General features: G+C 35.5%; 1 pseudogene; it reads right to left on the reverse strand.

The window, feature by feature from the left end:
- Positions 1-2,736: 2,736 nt before the first annotated feature.
- The window catches only part of LOC121491757, a 48,176-nt pseudogene continuing 28,574 nt past the window's right edge, over positions 2,737-22,338 (reverse strand).

Below are 22,338 nucleotides of genomic sequence, written 5' to 3' on the forward strand. Positions count from 1 at the left end.
TGCAGAGCTGGTTTGGAGGTTACATATTCTTTCAGTTCCTGCCTGTCTTGGAAGCTCTTTATCTCTCCTTCCATTTTGAATGAAAGCCTTGCGGGGTAAAGTATTCTTGGTTGCATGTTCTTTTCATTTAGGACCCTGAATATATCCTGCCAGCCCTTTCTGGCCTGCCAGGTCTCTGTGGAGAGGTCTGCTGTTACCCTAATATTCCTCCCCATAAAAGTCAGGGACTTTTTTTCTCTTGCTGCTTTAAGGATCTTCTCCTTATCTTTGGAATTTGCAAGCTTCACTATTAAATGTCGAGGTGTTGAACGGTTTTTGTTGATTTTAGGGGGGGATCTCTCTATTTCCTGGATCTGAATGCCTGTTTCCCTTCCCAGATTCGGAAAGTTTTCAGCTAGGATTTGTTCAAATACATATTCTGGCCCTCTGTCCCTTTCCGCGCCCTCGGGAACCCCAATTAAACGTAGGTTTTTCTTCCTCAGGCTATCATTTATTTCCCTTAATCTATCCTCATGGTCTTTTAATTGCCTGTCTCTTTTTTCCTCAGTTTCCCTCTTTGCCATCAACTTGTCTTCTATGTCACTCACTCGTTCTTCCACCTCGTCAAGCCTCGTCGTTAGGACTTCTAGCTTGGATTGCATCTCATTTAATTGATTTTTAATTTCTGCCTGATTAGATCTAAATTCTGCAGTCATGAAGTCTCTTGAGTCCTTTATGGTTTTTTCTAGAGCTACCAGTAGCTGTAAAATAGTGCTTCTGAATTGGCTTTCTGACATTGAATTGTAATCCATATTTTGTAACTCTGTGGGAGAGTGGGCTGTTTCTGATTCTTTTTTTTGAGGGGTTTTCCTTCTAGTCATTTTGCTCAGTGCAGAGTGGCCAAAAACAAGTTGTATTGGGAAAAGGAGAAAAAGAGAGAGAAGGAAAGAAAAGAGAAAAAGAAAAAAGAGAAAGAAGAAAAAAATAGGGGAAAAAGAGAAGAAAAAGAAAGAAAAAGAAAGAAAGGAGAAAAAAGAAAAAAGGGGGGGTGGGGGAAGCAATCAGAAATCAAGAAGAAAGAGAGAAAAAAAAAGCACAAAACAAAACAAAAAAAAAAACAAAAACAAAAACAAAAAAACAAAAAACAAAAAAAACCACGGGGGAGTATCTTCCGATTCTGTGTAGTTTAAGTCCCTTGACTTCCCTTGGAACTGGTCCGTCTCGCTGGTCTTCTGGGGGAGGGGCCTGCTGTGCTGATTCTCAGGTGTGAGCACTTGGGGGAGCTGCTCTGCCCCTGCCTGGTGCAGGGCTCGGTGGGGGTTGTTCACCCCGTGAGGCCCCGGGAGGAAGCCACAGTGGCGGGGGCAGCTCTGGGACCCTGGAGTCAGCCCCCGCAGTAGCTCCGGGGCTCTCCGTCTGCAGGGCCTGGGGGCTCCGGGGCGGGGCCGCTGATCTGCTCAGTTCCAGGCAGGAGCGTCCTTGCTGTCCTGGGCCCTCCCGGCCTCTGCCTGTCCCGGGGGAGGCCGGATCCTGGGCTGTGTCCCGGCGCCCTGTGCTCCGGGGCCTGCGCTGTTGGATTCGCGCTCCCGGCGGTGCAGCCCCCTCCGCGGAGCCGCCGCCCGAGCCTCTCCGAGCTGTTCCCGGAGCCGCGCCGCCCCCTCCGCGGAGCTTCTTCCTCCGCCCGAGCCGCCGCCGCTGAGCTGTTCCCGGAGCCGCGCAGCCCCCTCCGCGGAGCCGCCGCCCGAGCCCCTCCGAGCTGCTCCGGGCCCCGCCGAGCGCTGCAGCCCTTAGGGAGCTCGGGGCACTCTCCGGGGCTCAGTTCCTCTGTCACTGTCCCAGGGAGCCCGAGGGCATCCCCGCCTTTCTGGGGATCCTGCTCCAATTCCCGGGGAGCCCCTTTCCGCGGGGAAGGTCGGTGCAGCTCCTGCTCCTCCGGGACGGGGCTCTCCTGTCCTGGGGACACTCGCCCCGGCCTCAGCCCGGCTCCTCGCGGGGCCCCTCCCCCTCGGAGGCCTTTTGTGTCTTTATTTCTTTTTCCCCGTCTTCCTACCTTGATAGAAGCGCGAACTCTTCTCCCTGTAGCATTCCAGCTGGTCTCTCTTTAAATCTCAGGCCGAATTCGTAGGTTTTCAGGATGATTGGAAGGTTTTCTAGGTAATTTGCTGAGGACAGGTGACCTGGAGACCCTACTCCTCCGCCATCTTGCCCCCCTTATGTGCATCTTTTATATGGAATCATACCCTGCCTCATTTCTCCTGTCTTCTCTAGTTATAATAATAATAATAATAATAAAGAAGTTTGATATTTTTATTTCCAAACACTGGACACATAGAGTTTTTACAAACTTTTACAGGAATTGAAAAAAAGAATTTATTTTAATCTACATAAAAATTTTTGTTATACAGTTTTTTTTGTTGTTGTTGTTATATCAGGGCACCTGGGTGGCTCAGTCAGTTAAGCATCCTATTTTTGATTTTGGCTCAGGTCATGATTTTAGGGTCATGAGATTGAATTCCACATCCAGTTCCATGCATGGAGTCTGCTTAAGATTCTCTCTCTCCCTCTGCTCTTCCTACCCCCTCAATAAACAAACAAACAAACAAACATCAGTGTTTAATGTTGTTAATGTTTTTTTTTTACCAAAACATTTAATTAACAAAAAATATTACAATAGCAGAGAAAATAATAATAATAACAATAAAGAGAAATTAGAAGAAGTGGGAGTCAGGGTAGAAAAAAATGCAAAAGCCTTGGTTCCTAGGAGACCAACACTCGGGCTGAGCTGGACTTAGCCCCAGCCCCTTCTGAGTTCTCCTTGGCTGCTGGCTTCTCATCTCCCCCCATGAGACGAATGTGTGCTTTTCCCGGAATTCATTTAATTCTCTTCCTTTTGCCTGAAGCTGCTGTGTAAGGGTCTCAATGATCTTCTGTATCTGCTCCTTGTTGTTCTCCAGGGCAGGCAGCACCTCTTTGACAGTCCGCTCCACCAGCACGCCCCCAACCATTCGGTAGCACCTGCGGGCCTCATCGACCTCCTTCAAGGTGTCAATAACCAGGCTGTGCTCATTCAACTCCATCTCCAGCTCAGCTGCTTTGGATGCCAGACCCCACTGCTCCTGCCGAGGATGGTTGAAGCCAGCGATAACCTGCTCTGCCGACACCGCTCCTTTCCCCACGCCGCTGCCTCTGCTCTGTTGTAATAGCAAGATAATAACAAGTCAGTAAAATGGAAGTGACAAATAATGGAGAATCCTCAGTTTTCCAACTAAGCTTAACCATGCTGATATAATGCTCACCTTGTAACAAATTAATGTTAACATGAAAACCAAGAAATATTTGGCTAAGCCTGAAAACAAATAATACATATTTGTTTAAGATTACTAAGGTCAGTAGGATGGACATCACCAGCAAAATAAACGTTTTCTAATTATAACCAGTTCTGAGTTATGCCTTATTCTGAGTTATAACAGAGTTAAAACATTTAATTCTAAAAGATTTCATGAAAAACTTAAAATTTGATATATATACTCCTAAATGTGTTATCAGTGATAGATTGATACATCTGTCCTGGATGCTAAAATTCATTCAACTTAATGATTTTGTTTAAAAATATTTAATGTCGATGGGAATGTTAGAGTTAAGATACATTTGAGTACGTTGGTCTAATTTTGTGGTCATTTTCTACAATAAGAAATGTATTTATTTTAGTATTTCCATTGTTTTCTGTAAAGTATATGCCAATATACCTAGATAACTAATATATAGAAGCAAACATAAGCATATATGGTCTGGTATTAGAAGGAAAGTTCTGCTTAAAATTATAAAAGCTGAATACAGTTTTTTAAAAGATTTCTTTTTGACTAGCTAAATGTAAATTTGTACTTAATTGGTGCCTTGAATAAAACTAGTATGCAGTGACACTAGCACTATGAATTTGTCAGCATTTTCTCATTAACCCTATTTTTTAAATGACACTTTAATGCTTTTACTTTTAAAAAAATAATATTTAAATCACTTTGGATACATTTAAACCGACCTAAAAATATCCTTAGTGATTTCATAGTATCAAACAAGCCAGGAAGACAATATTCTCTCTTGAGAAGAACACAGGTCAAAGAGTTTAAAGATAATTTTCAGTAACTTGAAATATCAGAGTATTAGCTAATTGTGTCAGTAACACAAATACACATAGGTCCTTGTAGGTGCATACACAAACACAGACAGCCTACCACTCCATCTGAACTTATACACACATATGAAGATGTGCAGTGAAGGTCACATAGAGGACAGAAGGCAGCAGAGGATATCTCCTACATCCAGAGTTGAAGGACTTTTGGCAAATTCTAAGGATAGATAACTGATAAACCAGTTACACTTCCTTCTAAAGACTGTTTACTTTTAAGTAATCTCTATATCCGATGTGGGGCTCAAACTTAAAACCCCAAGATGAAGAGTTGCATACTCCACTGACTAGGCCAGCCAGGCATCCCTGCTCACAATTCTCTGTAAACTGTCATTTGTTAATTTACAAAATAAGAAATTGAACCAGAAGATTTTGTTGCTTCCTTTCAAACCAGGTACTCTCTGACAACCCAATATTTTCAACTTTTGCCTTTTTAAATTTCTGGACACCTCCAATAATAGGTAAAATGAAATATGCCAATATGTCAATTCTTAAAATTAATGGTTGTCTTCCACTTGCAAATAGAATGGACTAGTTTATTGTATATGATTGCTCCTGTAAAGAAAAACTAGATAAAATAACAAAAAGGTACATAAAATAGTAAAAATTTGTGTTTAGATAAATTAGAGCAGTTTTAAGCAAAAAACATTAAAGGTTAAAGATTTTGAAGAAGAAGCTAAATATTTCTCCTTCTTCAAATTTATGATCTGAAACCATAAATTTTTCGTGTAGACTTTCAATAAGAATCTTGACTTCACTTGGGCCAGAGGACCACTGCTAGAGGACACAGAAACTTTTGTTGGTCTTATAAACTAGAGTAGGGGATAGTATTTTCTTTTTCTGCTGAGAGCCAGAGAGTAAATATTTTTGACTTTGCCATTATACAGTCTTTATGATAAATATTTAATTCAGTCATTGTAGCAAATGTAGCCCTAGATAGTAAATAAATGAATGGGTCTAGCTGTGTTCCAATAAAACATTATGGACATTGACATTTTAATCTTGTACAATTTTACATTTCATAAAATGTTCTTTTGATAGCTTCTAGGCTAGAGAAAAAGTCAGTAGGCTGGATTAGGCCCATGGGCTAATTTGCTGACTTCTGGGCTCCAGAAATAACTTTAGACCCTTGAATGGCTTCAAATGTACTGTCAATTTCCCCTTCAAGACACTAGCCAAATCTGAATTTCAGGGGAGTGGGAGGCACAGTTTTAGTTGTAACATTCTGGAAAGCAGAGAAGAGTTTTCACTAGCATCCTGGTGGTGATGAGATAGAGTCTAGATATCTCAGCGAAGTAGAGATATCTACTAAATTCTAAATTGGAAACTTTGGAATGTATGTCTAAGAACTGGAGTGAGAGCCTTCCTACACCTGAAACACTGTCTCCAGTTGCTCCAGTTGACTCCATACAAATTAGAATTAAACTGATGTGCTTGACATTCTGACGACCGAGAAAAGGAAGTCTGCATAATATAGGGCCTCTACGTTATTATACAACATGACTAGAAAAGAAAAAAAAATACAAAACTAGAAATCAAGAAGAAAATACTGAGAATTATCACATGATACCTAAAGATCCACCTGTAAATAAGTAGTTAATGGACTTAACCAATACGAACATTGAAATAATTATCATTAAAATATTAAAGTAAAGAGATGAGAAATTGGAGAATTGCACAAGGAAAAATTAAATGAATCTTCTCAGTTAGATTTTTGTATAGATTATGCAGATCTTATAAAATACTGCATACACGCACACACAATCTGGACTACTGTTGTAAGTTGGGCTTGATTTCTTTCTTCAATATTTAAAATAATTTTGTGGTCAATCTTCTTTCTGAAGACTATTTTAATAATAGAATATGGGGCAGCCTGTGTGACTCAGTGGTTTAGCGCCGCCTTCAGCCCAGGGCCTGATCCTGGAAACCCGGGATCGAGTCCCACATCGGGCTCCCTGCATGGAGCCTGCTTCTCCCTCTGCCTGTGTCTCTGCCTCTCTCTCTCTCTCTTTGTCTTTCTCTGTGTCTCTCATGAATAAATAAATAACATCTTTAAAAAAGAATAATATAATAGAATGTATTCGGTGCTCTTTTAAATAGATGTAAGACTATTAATATTTCTTGTTGTATCAATCTTGAAGTATACTTCTCAAGGACTTTTTTCTCAAAAATTGTCAAATATATTGATGTAAAGTATTAAAATATATTATAATTTCCATTTTCGTGTGTGTAGAGTCTGAGGTAATATTGCTTTATTTCTATATTATTTACTTGTAAATTTTTTATTTTTTCCTTGATGTCTTGCTAGCATTTTAAAAGGTCATTCATATTTTCAAAGAACCAACTCTTCTGCTAATCTGTTCCTATGAATTTTTTCTCTGTAAGTGCTCTTATCTTTGTTATTTTCTTCTATTTCTTTTCTTTGGTTTGCTATATATTTCTGAGTTTCTTTTTTTTTCTGACCATCTTGATAGAAGCTTAGATCATAGATTTTCAGTCTTAGTTCTTTTCTAAAATATGTATTTAAGGCTATAAATTCCCCATTATGCATTGTTTTTGCTATTTCACGTAAATGTTTATATGCTCTGTCTTCATTATCTGTTTAAAATATTTTTTAATTTCTATTGTGATTTTTAATTTGACCCATGGGTTATTTGAGAGTATGTTGCTTAATTCCTAACAGTTGGAGACTTTCTAATTATCTTTTTTGTTAGTTCCTTTGGTCAGGGAATTCCTAAATATTATTTCATCTATTAAATTTGCTTAGATATACTTTATGATCCAAGATATATGGAAAATATATTTCTAATGTACTTATAAAATAAATGTATTTTGTCTTTGCTAAATAGATTCTACATACATTTTTATTTGTGCTTTTTATATTTTTTCTCTCCTTACTGCATTTATTTGCTTGTACAAGATTTATGAGATATACAATTCAATATCTCCCAATTGATTATAGATAATGACTATTATTTTCATTTCACTTATTTATTTCAAAGATAATATTCTATATTAAATTGCCAGAGGCATACATGTTTATAATCATCATATCTACCTGGTAGATTGACCTTTTGATGATTATGAAATGTCCATCTTTATCTCTAGTGATTCTGACATAAATATCTACATTGTTTGATATTAGTATAGCTAACCAATTGTCTTTTGATTTTTTCATAGTATATTTTGTTATTTTATTTTCAAATATGCAACATATTCATATGAAAGTCCATGTCCAAGAAGTAGCACATATTTTACCCAGTTTACAATCATAATCTATTAATGAATACTTAATATTTTAGAGAATATATGATAACCTATATATCTGAATTTATATCTAGTGTATTACACTGTATTACAAACTGTATTACAGTTTTTTCTTTTCTAATCTTTCTTTCAGATTAATTAATGTTATTCCATTTTTCTTCTTACTAGCTTTAGATGAATTCAACATTCATTGAGTAGTTAAATCCTTTAAAATTTTACTTAAATATATATCTTGACTTAATATAATCATACACAATTTATTAATTTCAAAATGTCTTTCAAAATAATGAAACTTAGAACACCTTATTCCAGTTACTTCTTACACAATTTGCATTAAGATTGTTATATTACATATTTTTATCATTTTAAACATTTTTATCAAAATAAACATTTTAATTGTTGTGTTTATATTATCTTTATTTACTTTTACTCATATATCTATTCTAACCAGTGGTTTTCATTTTTTCCTATGTCTATAATTATTTTCCTTTCGTTTGAAGAAATTCCTTCTGTGTATATCTGCTAGTGAAGATCTTTTGCTGATGCAAGTCTCAGAATTGCATTTCTTTGTTTTGGTCTAAGTTTTTATTTCACCAAATTTCATAAGGATATTTTTCTCAGCATAAAGTTCTAAGTTGGCAATTATTTTGTGTTATTTCTTCAGGGGTTTACTCAATTGTTTTCTGACCTTTATAATTTTTGGTTGTCAATCTTTTGATTATTTTTGGAGAGTAGTAGTGTGTCTTTTTCTTAGGAGGGTATTGAGTATATATTTGATTTTTGTTTTGTTTTGCTTTCAGAAGTTTTGCTACCCCATGCTTACCTGCAGTGCCTTTCATTTGCTTATGGATGAGGTCTCTTTTTAAATCTGTGAGCTGATATATTTATTTAGTCAAAATTATTTTCTCAAATGTTGATGCAACACATCTTTCTTCTCTTCTTTTTCAAACAGCAATTGCATCTGTATGAGGCTGTTTTACTTGAGTCCACGTATTTCTAGTAGACTTTTATATATTTTCAACTTCTTTTTCCTTATTTTGATTCAATCTATTCAATTAATATGTCAATTATCAATCATTTCAATTTGTCATTGACCTGTCTCTCTGGTTACTCTGTCTTTTGCTTTGTGTCAACTACATTTTCTTAATTTCATAAATTGTATTTTTTGGTTCTATAGTCTTTGTTTTATACAGATTCAAGCTTTCTGGTATAATTATTATTTTCTAAACCTTTTCATTCTACATTTGTTGCATATTAATTCTTATCTAACTCCACTATTGGTGTAAGTACGTTTTTATTGATTTATTTATCTTGGTTTGGGGTGCTATGATATTATCTCTTGGTACTTAAGTAACTTTTACGGCATAATAGATACTGTATATAAACACTGCAAAGCTTTAGATGTGGTATTTGTTTTCAGTATTTAGAAAAGATTGATATTCCTTTAAAAAAACATATTTTAAAAAAAAGAAACACCCTGAGAAATGAGGCCTGTTGTAAACTTTTAAATCTGTATTTAACTTTACAAAACCATGAAAAGGTAAGTTGAAAATCTCAGTATTGATAACCATCAGGACTTTTCCAGGACCTTTATAAGTATTTGTGTTGCAGAAATGTAGGAAAAAGAAGGACCGGAATCTGGAAATTAATCCTATTATTGGCCTATGAGTCACGTTAGATTGTTACATGGTTCGATCTGGGTTTGAATATGTAAAGATAGATGTGGTAACTAATTTATTTGATAAGTTATCCCATTTGTCTTTTAATATACCATAGTATGATATGAGGATCCATGTTTCAGTACTGAATATTCATTTTATTTGCAGCAATAATCAAAATGAAAATTTTGATTTAAAAGACACAAAGTCTAAACATCAGATAAATAGAATTCCACCCATTAAATGTAAGCTGATGATTAGAGAAATTCCTAAATGCAAGGGAAAAAAATATAACTCACATCTGAATGAAAAACCTGGAAATAACTGAATTGTTTGGGAAAGAAATTGCTAGTAACCTACCATATCTTGTATAGCCTTGTTTCTAGTATTATACAATGAGCAATGAGCAGAATGAATATGTTCTACCTTTGGGCTGAGGGAATGGAGATCCCATACAAAATTCTCTGCCATATCAAATGCATAGGCCACAGATGTGTAATTGTTTAGCAGTATGGTGATGGCACCCCAGAAGTTTGGATATTTGACTGTGTAAGTATAGAGAACAGTTATGCTAGAAAATCAATTAGATATGCAGCAGATTCCTGATATAGGAATGAAGACTTGATTGGTACTAGTTCACTGAAATTTCAGATTGGTAGGTTACTACTGGACAAATTAACCCATCCTAAATAACATAAAAAATTAAAAATGCCTTTGGGACTAAAGCACTCATGTGATAGTGGAAGTAATAGTATGTAGGCACCTTTTTGGAAATCAGATACCGGACTAACATTACAAGACTAATTTCACATTTCACCTACACTTATTGACTGTTTCTGTTCTTCTTCATTCTACATTAATACAGATAAAGTCAGAAGTCTTGCACTAGGTAGTTTTCATTTTTTTTCTTTTCTTTTTTTTAGGAGATAGGTTATATTTATTGAAGAGAGCTTCCAGAAGATTCTTTGGTAAATACCTTACCAGTGATTGAAAGATCATATTGAATTGTTAGTTTTTGATTCTAGGCAAAAATTTTAGTCATCTCTCTTTTGTGGGACTTGCTCTTGTGATAAGTAATTATATACATGATATTGATTTCCAACCCACAAATTAGTACAATAGTTATCCTTCCTAACTATAGGTTAGAATCACATGCGGAGTTTCACAAACACTACTGTCCATTCCCCAAGTTTCTAATGTAATTTTTCTGGGTTAGAGTCAAGATAAGATTTTAAAAGTTCCCTAGGTGATTCTAATATTGGCCAAAATGGCTACCATGGATGATAAAAACAGAATGCATTGTGACGGTATTATTACCAGAACCTTTCACTGTCTTTGGCTTTTTCCAGAAAACTTTCTATAATATGTAGGGTCCTTCACAAGCATTACATCACCATTCCATATATAGTCTGATTAGGAAAGATACAGCCCATGCTGAAACGTAAGAATATAATCCAATACAGTTGAAACAAAGGACATTGAAACTGATGCCAAGAGCAGTTTAAGACACTATCCTGAATTAGGCGGCTATATTACTCTCTGACTTTAACTTCAGTTTGATGAATCAAACATTTGTTGAGGGCTACATATACCCCATCCTATGCTTAGTGTTGCAACTTCAAAAATAAGATTTAAGATTAAGTTTTAACTCTTAAGGTAAACAGAGCCTGTTGCAAAAACAAAGGAAAGCAAAAAATCTTATCAATATAATGTAGTGCTTTGGCCTTCTGCTCAAAGCAGAAGATTTAGTAAGATCACAAGATACAAAATCAATATACAGAAATTTGTTGCATTTCCATATACTAATAAAGAAATATCAGAAAGAGAAATTAAGAAAGCAATCCTACTTACAATTACACCTAAATGATAAAATACCTAGGAATAAACTTAACCAAGGAGGTGAAGGATTTGTACTCTTAAAACTATAAGACATTGATGAAAGACATTGAAGCAAATAGAACAAGCAGAAAGATATTCCATGCTCATCGATTGGAAGAACAAATCTTAATAAAATGTACACATTACCCAAAGCAATCTACAGATTTAATGCAATCTCTATCAAAATACCAACAGCATTTTTCACAAAACTAGAACAAAAAAAAAACCCTAAAATTTGTGTGGAACCATGAAGACCCCAAATAACTAAGGCAATCTTGAAAAGGAAAAACAAAACTGGAGGTATCACAATCTCAGATTTCAAGATATACTACAGATGTGCTGTAATCAAAACAATATGGTACTGGCACAAAAATAGGCACAGAAATCAATGGAATGGAATACAGAGCCCAGAAATAAACCCACAATTATGTGGTCAAATAATCTTTGACAAAGGAGGCAAGAATACATAATGGGCACATTACAATCCCTTCAACAAATGGTATTGGAAAAACTAGAAAACTTCATGCAAAAGGATGAAACTGGGCCACTTGTTTACACTACACACAAAAATCAACTCAAAATGGTTAAAAGACCTAAATGTGACACCTGAAACCATAGCAATCCTAGAAGAATCCACAGGCAATAATTTCTTTGACCTTAGCCATAGCAACATTTTTCTGGATATGTCTCTTGAGGTGACGAAAACAAAAGCAAAAATAAATTATTGGCTACTTAAAAAAAAAAAAAAACTTCTGAACAGCAAAGGAAACAATCAACAAAAGTAAAAGACAACCTACTGAATAGGAGAAGGTATTTACAAATGATATATTCCACAATGGGTCTGTATCCAAAATATATAAAGTATTTTTGAAAAATTTATTTGGGGGGGAGGGGCAGAAGGAGAGGCAGAGACACAATGTCAAGAGATTCTGCACTGAGCATGAAGCCTGCCATGGGGCTTGATCTCACAACCCTCAGATCATGACCTGAGTGAAAACCAAGAGTTGAACGCTCAACCTACTGAGTTACCCAGGGCCTCCCAAAATATATGTTATTTTTATAACAACACCAAGAAAAAAAATCAGTTCAAAAATAGGCAAAAGACATGAACAGACATTTGTATTTCTCCAAAGAAATACAGATGGCCAACAGACACATAAAAAGATGCTCAGCATCAAGGGAAATGCAAATCAACACTATGAGATATCACTTCACACCTGTCAGAATGACTAAAATAAAAAAAAAAAAACCTCAAGAATCGAGAGTTGGTGAGGATGTAGAGAAAAGGAATCCTTGTGCATTGATGGTGGGATTGCAAATTGGTGCAGCCACCGTGAAATACAGTATGGAGTTTCCTCAAGAAACAAAACAAAACAAAAAAAATAGAATTTTAATATGATCCAATAGTTTCACTATGAGTATTTACACAAAGAATGTGAAAACACTGATTTGAAAATACATCTGTACCTCAGTGTTTATTGGGCTTTATTTACAATAGCTGAATTAGGGAAGCACCCTAAGCATCCGTCAGTAGATGAATGGATAAAGAAGATGCAGGGATATATATACACACACATACCACATATGATTGAAATCATACGGCATTTTCTTTCTCTGAATGACTTATTCCACTTAGCAAAATACTCTAGTTCTGTCCATGCTATGGCAAATGGCAAAACTTAATTCATTTTATGGCTAAGTAATATTCCATATATATATAATGTTCCATCATACATATAATTTTATCACTTTGAATTAATATTTTTGTATTGTTTGGGTAAATAGCAATATGATTGCTGGGTTGTAGGGTAGGTAGTTCTATTTTTAACTTGTTGAGGAATCTCCATATTGACAAACTGACTTAAAAATAGAGAACAAGCTGATGGTTACTAGAAGCGAGGTGAATAAGGGGATGGGTAAAATAGATGAAAGGAGATTAGAGTACACTTACCATGAGTACTAGTGATATATAGAATTGTTGAATCACTGTATTGTATACCTAAAACTAATATAACACTGTATGTTAATTATGCTGGAATTATTTTTTTTAAGTGTGATCACTTATATGGCCCCATAATTGCCTACAAGACTGAGATCCCATCACAAAAGTATGTTTATTATGTCGATGTATTTGTGTAAGTATGTGCGTTTGTGTGCATCTGTGTGTGTGCATACGGTAGGTAGTGAAAAAAGAAAATAATGTTATTATAGAAAATGACTTTTTAAAATTAGACAAATTTGACATGTAACATTGTGTAATTTGAAAGCATATTACTTTGATACATTTATATATTATAATATCCCAATGTAGTGATGTTTATCACATTCCATAATTATATACAATATTATAATCTCTATTTATTATACCATGCATTAGATCTGTATGGTTTATTTATTCCTCCTTATAAGTTTGTGCCTTTAAATATCACCACTCTTATCCAGGCCCCATCCCTTGATAACCACCATTTTACTCTGTTTTTCTTACAGATTTAACTTTTTTAGAGTCCACATATAAGTGGCACCATACAGTACCTGTTTTAGTCTGACTTATCTTGCTTAGTGTAACTTGCTGAAGGTTTATACATGTTGTTATAAATGAGACCATATCTTCCTGCCTCATTGCTAAAAAGTATTTCATTTTCTATATGTAGCACATTTTTTTATTAATTCATTTTTAAAGTATTTTTTAAGATTTACTTATTTATTTATTCAAAATAGACACACACAAAGAGAGAGAGAGAGAGAGAGAGAGAGAGAGAGAGGCAGAGACACAGGCAAAGGGAGAAGCAGGCCCCATGCTGGGAGCCCGATGTGGGACTCAATCCTGGTCTCCAGGATCACGCCCTGGGCCAAAGGCAGGTGCTAAACCACTGAGCCACCCAGGGATCCCTATTCATTCATTTTTTGAGGGACATTTAGGTGTTTTTATATCATGGTTATTGTGAATAATGCTGCAACAAACATGGGAATACATATATCTCATTAAAATTCTGCTTTCATTTATTTTGAGTTTATACCCAGAAGTGGTTTGTATGGTAGGTCTTATTTTTAATTTTTTGAAGAATATCCATATTATTTACCACAAGGGTTAGCCAATTTGCATTCTCACCAGCAATGCATACCCTTTTCACCACATCCTCACCAGCACCTGTTATCTCTTGTCTTCTTGATGTTAGCCATTTTGACAGATGTGAAGTATTATCTCATCATGGTTTTAATTTGTATTTCCCTGATGATTAGGAAAAGTGAACATCTTTTCATGTGTTTCTTTGCCATTTTGATGTCCTCTTAGGAGAAATGTCCATTTAATTCTCATTTTTTAATCAGATGTTCTGTTTTCTGTTATTGAGCTGACCTAGGTTTTTTAAAATATATTTTGGATAATAAACTCTTATCTGATAGATGGTTGGCAAGAATTTTCTTCCATTCTGTAGGTTGTCTTTTCATTTTGTTAATAGTGTCTTTTGCTATGCAGAAGCTTTACATTTGATGCAGTTCCATTTGTTGATTTTGCTGTTATTGCTGTTTATCCTTTGGCATCATGCCCAAAAACTTATTTCTATGACCAGTATTGATGAGCTTCTTTTCTATGTTTTCTTTTAGGAACTTTATAGTACCAAGTCTTAGGTATAGGTCCTTGATCTATTTAAAATTTTTTTAATTTTTATGGGTTGTATACAATAGGGGTACAATTTCAGTGTTTCCATGTGCTTCTCCAGTTATCCCAGCACCATATATTGAGGAGACTATCCTTTACCCCTGGGTATTCTTGGCTCCCTTATCAGATAGTTGATCATATATGCTGTGGTTTAATTCTGGGCTATTTAATTCCATTGATTGATATGCCTACTTTTAGCCAGTACCACATTGTTTCAATTACTAAAATTTTGTAATATAGTTTGAAATCCAGAAGTGTGATAATCTCTGGCTTTGTTCTTTTTCTCAGGATTATTGTGATTATTTGGGCTTCTTGTGGTTCTATAGAAATGTTAAATTATTTCTTATATTTCTACAAAAATACCTTTAGTATTTTGATGGGGATTGCATTTAATTGGTTGGTGGCTTTGAATATTGTGGACATTTTAGCCCCCAGAAGAGTTGTCAAGTGGTGCTTGAGTGGCTCAGTTGGCTAAGTGTCCTACTATTGACCTCAGGTCAGGTCTTGATCTTGTGACTCCAAGCTCTGCATTGGGGTCAGGGACATGCCTCATATGGAGCCTATTAAAAAAAAAAAAGTTGTCAATTCTTACTTTCCTTTTAGCATTTTATTTCTCCTCTCTTGCATCTCTTATCAGCATATTATCAATTTCATTTTTTGTAAATATAACAAATACAGAAAAAGTTGAAAAAGTATAATTGTTCATGTAAAACGTGTGTATGAGTTTTAATATAGAATATTTTTAGAGAATATATTTAGAGGATAAGAAGAAATATTTCAGTTTTGAAAAAATAACAAACTGGAGTTAAGCAAGGCAAACATGTTTATTAAAGTATCAGCTTTATACAAATAAGATTCACCAAGTAATACCACTTATCTATTCTGGATAATATTTTTTTCAAGTCAAAATTTTCAAAATGGTGATGATCTCATTCTTAACATGAATAGAACACTCATAATGCAAACCTGAATGTTCAGCTTGTCTTCCTTTCCTATTCCAAAGCTTCTTTTTTTTTTTATCACACTCAAATTAATGAACAATAGCGTAGACTAAACCAAGAAGTGAGCTCTAAAGAACTTAAATTTATGAGTTTGCATAATGACTATAATTGCTGAATGAATGTATTCACTTCTTTGTTCATTTTTTTCCCTAAATGAAAGTGAAAAATTAGCATGTAAAGAATCTTTCTGAGAAGTAGACAGAGAAAGGATTTCTTTTTTTCTGTTTTAGATATGCCCATCAAGTGACTTCTTCCATAGAGGCTCCAGCTGAACTGCCTGTTTTCCAGTAGGTCAAAATTCTCTCTAAAGGCCACGTTTGACAGTGTGACTGCTAATGCCAAGCCAAGACATAAAAATTGGCAGGGCTTTCTCAACTTCTTGTAGACTGATGACCTTTTTCAAACCCCATACAAAATAGGATGTATTGATAAAAGCATTTGGAGATTGCTCAGATAACATATGTTTTGAGGCATTGACTTGCTTTATACGATAAGCAAAGAAACATTTTATAGATTTTGCACATATGCTGTGTTCAATGTGAGAGTGAAGTTTATAATAAAATCTGAAAAACTAAATTAAAATAATTTCAGTGTGGCATTGCTATTCATTTACTTTTTAAACAAACAGGTTAAAACCATTTTTATTTGACTTTAGTTTACCTTAAAGGCTTCCACTAGAAGGCTTAAAACAAAGGATTCTTGTCTACAAATATATGAGGTATACAAAGCACTTTAAAAAAAATGAAATGTCATTTTGTCTATAAAATTTTATTTCCATTTAGCAAGGTCAATATGTGTGGATACACCTTAGAATCAGTGAGGTATGCTAAGGCAAACTTTAGGAAATATAGTCACTTAAATCTTATCTAATACAAATCCAACATTTTGTATAAATTCAACGAAACATAAAAAGCAAAGCACTTCTCCAGCATCAATCATGTGGTTACATGTGGTATGTGTGTGTGTGTACATATGTGCATATATAATTTATCTTTTTTATTGTTTCATGTGACCTAAATGGACACAAGCAGTAAAAAGTGGTATTTGAATCATGGTGACTGAAAGAAAGCTGTCTAAGCCTTTTTTGAGGAAAGGATCTTAGTTTCTCTCTTTATAATGTGTCCTTCATCTCTGGCTAATTTTTGAGTTTTCCTTCATCTTTGCTTTTCAGTAACTAAAGTATTTTTCTAGGCATGCTCTCTTTGTATTCATCCTGCTTGAGTTTCATAAAAGTTTGTAAATCTCTAAATTGCAAATATTTTTCATCAAATTTGAGAAAAATTTTATCCATAAGTCCCTCAGATATTCTTCTGCTCCAATGTATATTCCTCTTTTTCTAAGATGCCAATAACGAATGCTTTACTGCCTAATAATGTTCTACCTCTCATTGTGGCTCTGTTCATTTATTTTTGTCTATTTTCTTTGTTATTCATTTAATTTTTATTGATCTGTTTTCCAGGCCACTGACACTTTACTCTGATGTCTCCAATCTCATGTTAAGCTCATCAAGTAAATTTTTCAATTCACGTATTTTATAATTCAGTTCTTAAATTTCAATTTGCTTCTTTTAAAAATAGTTTTCATTTCTCTGCTGAGATTCCCCATATGTTCACTCAATATGACTATCCTTTTTCTTAAGTCCATGAACATATTTATAATACATGTTTTACATTCCTGTCTGTTGATTTCAACATCTGGGTAACTTTGACATCTGCTTCTATTGGCTCTTCCCCCCCCCCCCCTTTTTTTATTGTAGATTGCATTTTCTTGCTTTATATATGTGTTTGAGTTTATGCTCCAGCTTGTTGATGATACACTATATAGTTAGTTATAAACCATAGCTTAATGTTAATCAATGTTGATTTTTCCTGATAAGCAGTTAAATTTGGGGGAGCCTTTTTGATCATTCAGATTTGATTTTATTCTTTATTATGGTGGATCTATTTTAGTTTTGCTTTTAACCTTAGAATTTAGATTTATATTTATACTAGAGGTTAGCAAACTAAAGCCAGGAGATAAAATCCAGTGGCTTGTATTTGTCTACACTAATTTTTTTTTTTTTTTAGTTTTATTTATGAGAGACACAGTGAGAGGCAGAAACCTAGGCAGAGGGAGAAGCGGGCTCACTCTGGGGAGCCCAATGTGGTACTCAAACCCAGGACCCAGGGATCACGCCCTGAGCTGAAGGCAGATACTCAACCAGACACCCAGGTACCCCCGCACTAAAAAATTTTTACATTGATGAAGATTTGTTAAAAAAAACAAGATGAAATATGTGACAAAAATATTTACCAAAAAAAAAATTTACCATATTTACCTTTATAGTCATTGTTTGCCAAACCTTGTTCTGGGGCATAGTCCCTGTTCTTTCTCCAAAATCCTGGTCTTCCATTCCTCATCTTATCTGAATGCCTGAGAGGCTCAGCAAGATTTCTCCAGGTACTACACTGGAACTCTAAGGTTTCACAAAACACATGACCTCTGGTATCTGTCTTCTCTCAGCCCCATAGTGACTACTCTCTGCTGGGCTTTTATGGAGTCTTATCCAGTATATCTGCAGACAAGTTCTCTGCAAAAAAAATCTGCTGTTGAACCCCATGTACAAATTCTAAGTTCACCCCTCCACCACTCCTCACCCTCCTGTGTAGACTTCTCTTCTTGACCCTTACACTTTGGAGCTATGCCAACTACAATGTCTGTCTTTTCAAGCTTATCAACACAGCCACTCTGATGGTGCTCCACCAGCTTGCACTGCACTAAGGAAAGGGCTTCTTGTCAGATATACTAGCTGAACACAAGACATAGCTTGATATAACCTGTTTGCCAACAACTGGAAGCACTTTACAGAACTCATCCAATTTACAGCTGTGCATAGTAGGGAAGCAAGTCTGGTACCAGTTGCTCTATTATTATGGCCAACAAAAGACATTCTCCCCATGTTTTATGTAACCTCTCTCTTATCTCACTCTCTCTGGTTCACTGCTTTTTTAAAAAGGGAACACTTTTCTTTTTTTTTTTTTACATGAAACATCAAACTCAGTTTCATGTAAGTCAGAGACTTTTTTAAAAATTTCTCTTTTCTCTACATGAAACACGTTCCCTCTCATCTTCATGGGACTCCCACTTCTTACATCCCAGCTCAAATATCAGTATGTTAAAGGCCTTCCCCAACCACTGTACCAGAATTGCTTGATTACCTCCCTCATCTCCACCTGGTTCTAGTCTGTTATATCAACTTCGTATTATCTTCATGGTACATGTCAGTAGCTGATATTATTCTTCTACCTACTAATCTTGTTTATTGTCTGCTCCTTCCAGCATGGGAAACTAGCCTTCCTTTAATCAAGGTCTTTGTCAACCTTGTTACTAATAAATTCTCAGTGTCTAAAACACTACCTGAAAGGTAATAATTGAAAGAAGAACAATAATAAGATCTACCATTTATATGATGCTTATTACCTGCCAAGCGAGACACTGTAGGCACTTTTGCATGTAGCAACTTACTCAGTTCTCACAAAGACTTTGAATAGGGACAACTATTTCCTCTATTTTAAATATAAAGGAATTGAGACAAAATGTTAAGGAAATTTGCTCAGAGTCATAAGCTGGAAATGAGAAAGTTAAAATTCAATTCTAGAAACATGATAGACACCTAGAAGTATTTGCTTAATAAATGAATCTCCAAATGATTTTACTAGGTAATTATATGTATGCGATTATCTCTTTTGCATAAAAATTAAAAATAGATATGTATATTTTCTTTCTCTTTTTTACTTCTTTTGCAAGTAATTACAAAAAATGGTAACACTGGTAAACTTTGGGAAGACAAACTGGGGATAAGAGGTGATGGAGATAAACTTCAGTATTATGTACTTTACAAATTTTCTTTGTGCAAGTACTAGATTATGGGTTATTTTTCACACCTCAAATTTCTCTGCATCAGTAAGGACCTCATGAAACTAATTTCTTATATTTCTATTACCCCCAACCAAAAGATGTATTAATTTCCCTCCTAACTAAAAAGGAATATAACAGACAATTAAAATGGTCAGTGAAAAGGAGAAGTGCCAAGACAGACGGATGCAACAGTAAGTGATTGGGAAAAATAATCGCTGCTCAAAAGCCAGACCATTTTCATCCCGTTGTATTTATTCTATATAAAGCATTTTGCAAATGGCTGGTGACATATATCTGATGCTGGTTTCTAAATATAGCTATATTGCCAAGGTATCTTAGAAATATTCATTAGAGGGCAGCCCGGGTGGCTAAGAGGTTTGGCGCCTGCCTTCAGCCTGGAGTGTGATCCTGGAGTCCCAGGATCGAGTCCCACGTCGGGCTCCCTGCATGGAGCCTGCTTCTCCCTCTGCCTGTGTCTCTGCCTGTCTCTCCTTCTCTCTGTGTCTCTCATGAATAAATAAATAAAATCTTTTAAAAAGTAATAATGATTATATATGAAGAAAATATTCCTGAGTTATTCTCTAATGAATCTCTCTCTCTCCCTCTCTCTCTTTTCTTTACGATTTTATTTATTTAATCATGACAGAGAGAGAGAGAGAGAGGCCGAGACACAGGCAGAGGGAGAAGCAGGCTCCATGCAGGGAGCCTGACATGGGACTCGATCCCGGGTCTCCAGGATCAGGCCCTGAGCTGAAGGTGGCGCTAAACTGCTGAGCCACCCGGGCTGCCCTATTATTATTATTATTATTATTATTAATTTTTTATGATAGTCACAGAGAAAGAGATAGAGAGAGAGGCAGAGACACAGGCAGAGGGAGAAGCAGGCTCCATGCACCGGGAGCCCGACGTGGGATTCGATCCCGGGTCTCCAGGATCGCGCCCTGGGCCAAAGGCAGGCGCCAAACCGCTGCACCACCCAGGGATCCCTGCCCTATTATTATTTTTTAATCAGAGGAGTTTTTGCTTCTAGATTAGGTCAACTGACTGCAGAGTAATGTCCCCGTCCAACCAACAAGAAAAGCCAAAAACAAAACACACACACACACACACACACACACACACACAAGCCCTCAGAAATCATTCCTTTGAAAGCTTCAAAGAGATCCTAAGGAACAGGAGGGTCAAGACTTCAGAGAGAGGATAAAACAGGAGAAATAAAGCGACTTCTGCAGCCAAGTTATCCCCAGGGTATTTCAAGGAAGAAGGCTACACCTCCTGATGTGTATGGCTACACCATACTTATGGATCAGAGGAGTAGGAGCTAGGACATGAAGTTGGAGACCTTAAAGGCCTACTGTTCCCCTCAGGATATTTGCTAAATTCTAAAGCGGGTTAACGAAGGAAAAAAAAAATAGACAAAAATATCCAAATGAAAACATTTTGAAAAATAAACTTCACCTTTACAGAGTCTTAAATAACAACTCTTGCACAATCTCTATAAACTCTAATTTCATTTTATGTATTCCGAAGTTTAATAAAGCTTAAAACCTAATTAGTAGGCAACTGGAGCCAGATATTCATATAAATAGAGAGCATGATATCATTGTCCCTCTTCTGTTCATAAGTACAAAAGAAAAAATGTGTTGTTTGTGTCAATATAGGACCCGTCAGGAATACTCTGATTAACTTCTAGTAAGCCCAACCAGTGTTTTGACACCATTGCCTTAATTAATAGAAGACTACTGGTTAATTCTCATAAAATTATTTCCCATAATTCTCACTCTTCCAAGAGACCAATTCATACATTTCACTTAATACATCAAATTTCCAAAAAATGTGTTTTTAACTGCTCATAAATTTTAGAGAGTAGTGTATGAGATGAAATAGTTTTAACTATTGGAGGATTTTAGAAGACTTCTCTGAAGATTTAGTTTATTGGTTTTATTTTTTCTTTAGAGTTGGATTATAAAGACTTCAATTTTATTGAAAACTAAGGCTCTGGTTATTTTTTGTTCCTCTTATTACTTAGCTTTTCAAAGTTTAATTTGCTTACTGTTTTCCTCTAATTTTTCTGATGTTATATTTTCCACAATTTTGTGTTTCCAGTGGGAGAGATTTAAATGTCAGAAATGTGGGAAGGTAAATGTTGGTTTTTGTATACATTTTCAATAAGTTACCACAACCTTAATGGCTTGAACACAAATTTATTACCTTAATTTTTGTAAGTTGTGCATCTAACACAGGTCTCATTGGGCTAAAATATAAGACAATATTCCTTTCTAAAGAGTCTCAGGTTCATTTATTTGCCTTTTCCAGCTTCATCCATATTCCTTGCCCCATAGCCTGTCAGCAAAACCAGCAATGTGGTATTTCTCCGGCCATTCTTCCATGGCCCGTTTTTTCTTACTTAACTCTCTGGCACTTATAAGGATCTTTGTAATTACACTGAACCTACCCATGTGATACAGGATTATCTGTCTAAGTTCAGTTAATTAGCAACCATATTTCATCTTCAAATTTAATTTCCCCTTGCCATACAAACTGTCATAATCATAAGTTCTGAGGGTTAGGTTGTAAACACATTGGGGGGGTTGCCTACCACAGTTATTAATACTTGGACATATAAAATTAAAGCACACATCCTATTTGGAACATCCATATAAGGGTGGTAAAATTTGTAAAAACCAGAAAAAATATAAAATTTGATCTTCCTAAGTTTGTGAAAAACTGGAGTGGCTAAAAAGAAAAAAACAACAACAACAACAACAAAAACATCCCTAGTAATACTTTTAACTTAGTTATTTTATTTGCTTTATT

The sequence above is a fragment of the Vulpes lagopus genome, chromosome 5 (genome assembly GCF_018345385.1).
Source record: "Vulpes lagopus strain Blue_001 chromosome 5, ASM1834538v1, whole genome shotgun sequence".
Taxonomy (NCBI): domain Eukaryota; kingdom Metazoa; phylum Chordata; class Mammalia; order Carnivora; family Canidae; genus Vulpes; species Vulpes lagopus.